The sequence below is a fragment of the Microtus ochrogaster genome, linkage group LG3 (genome assembly GCF_000317375.1).
Source record: "Microtus ochrogaster isolate Prairie Vole_2 linkage group LG3, MicOch1.0, whole genome shotgun sequence".
Lineage (NCBI taxonomy): Eukaryota > Metazoa > Chordata > Mammalia > Rodentia > Cricetidae > Microtus > Microtus ochrogaster.
Window position 1 is genome coordinate 17241917 of NC_022029.1, and position 2023 is coordinate 17243939.

A 2023-nucleotide genomic window follows, 5' to 3' on the forward strand; every position below is an offset into this window, starting at 1 on the left:
TCGAGACCAGCCTGGTCTACAAGAGCTAGTTCCAGGACAGGCTCCAAAACCACAGAGAAACCCTGTCTCAAAAAAGCAAAAAAAAAAAAAAAAAAGCCTGTGCCATCAACACCCGACTAGGAATAGAGTTTTTAAAAGGGTCTTTGCAAGCTAGGATTTATCTCAGTAGGGCGCTTGCCTGTCTTTGCACAAAGCCTGGATTCAGTCCCCAGTGTCACATAAAACCCAGGGGAAGGAGCACAAGTAGAGGTAACCCGAAGATTTTGGAAATAAAAGCAGGAGGATCAAAAGTTCAAGGTCATCCTCAGCTGGCCAACTGAGTATATGTGAAGCCCGATCTCCAAAAACAAAGCTAGGCAACGCAGCCAGTGCAAACGCTGCATTGACCACTTCTGTTAACTTCAAAGCAAGCTTTGCCTCACTTTCCCTGAGTCGAGCAGCAGAAAGTTCATTCTTTCCTTGGCTCTCCCCTGGAACCCAAGGCCCCAGGGAAGCTTTATGCTACCCTTGGAGTAGGCCTTCCTGTCAGTCACCCACCACTGTGCTCAGAGTCATCCCAGCAATGACTTTTCTAGAGGTCTTTGGCAGCTGACCTTGACTCTATCAAGAAGTCGCCAAAATTTGCCACGCAGAGACTATTTTAAAATGCATTTTTAAAAAAAATCTACAGTACACTGGCTAAACATTAACCCAACAGAGAGGAATCATGAATGCACCCCACGCTGAGTCCCCACAGAGCTGGCAGAGTCCTAAAGATGAGCTCACCCAACACGGTCTACTTTACTGGCAGGGACCCTGAAGCTCAAAGCACAGCGGGGGTAAGCATGTCAAAGCCATAACACCAGCAGCCTCCACACATGGCTCAGTGAGCACCTTGAAGTGTTCCTCCAAGTTCCTCCCCAAATGATACCGAGATAACTGGACCTTGGATGAGCACGTAGCAGTACGGGGATAATGAAGAGGTCTTTTTTTTTTTTTTCTTTTTGGTTTTTCCGGACAGAATTTCTCTGTAGCTTTGGAGCCTGTCCTGGAACTATCTCTCGTACGTAGACCAGGCTGACCTCGAACTCACAGAGATCCCCTGCCTCTGCTGGGAATAAAGGCGTGTGCCGCCACCTCCTGGCCAGGGATGAAGTGTCATCAGAAGAAGGAACAAGGACACTGTTATGCATCTGGGACCTCCCAACCCAACAATGACCCTTGTCCGCCTGGACTCTGAATATCACATGGCCCCTTTAACTGTCACTCAGCCTGGACTAACCCAGGTGGGCCTTAGTGGTTTTCCCTCTGCAAAGCACGCTTGCCTTCATTGTTCCCAAACCCACAGGATATCAGTCACCTCCATTTGGCCCAGAGCTTCAGCTGACTGTCCCTTAGTCACTGTGGTGACGCCATGGTAGCACACTGGCGTTCCCTACAGCCACCAAGCATATCCTGTCTGCTATATTAAAAGCATTCAGATCTGGAGGTCAGGGGAAAGAATTTAGAGGTTGACAAGGTGCTGTTGGAGCCAGTGACTTGTCCTAAAGGCCCTGGACTCCTCCTCAGACCTCCTTGCCAGGGGTCTGCTCTCTGAGCCCAAACTAGACGATCCTTCCCTGAGTGGATGGATCATAGCTGTGAAACTGTTGTGTATAGCTATGGTGGGGGTAGGGAGAGGCTGCTGCCGAGGCCTACAAGCAGGTGTCGGATCCAAAGGAAACTCCATTCCCTCAAATTCCAAAAGGCAGAAGGGATAGATGGCTGTGGTGTCTGTTAGCATACCAAAGAGTGTGCTGGCCTTCAGGCTCCCTTAGTAGCACAAGTACCCGATACATTTCAGACTCCTTGCTGGTGTCCTAACCCTCTCACCTCCAACTCCTACCCTAAACTTCTCCAGCCCACTGGTTTCCCTCTTATAGCTACTCATTCTCCCTACAACCCTGCTATTTTTTTTAAATTTATTTATTTATTGAGGATTTCTGCCTCCTCCCCGCCACCGCCTCCCATTTCCCTCCCCCTCCCCAAATCAAGTCCCTCTCCC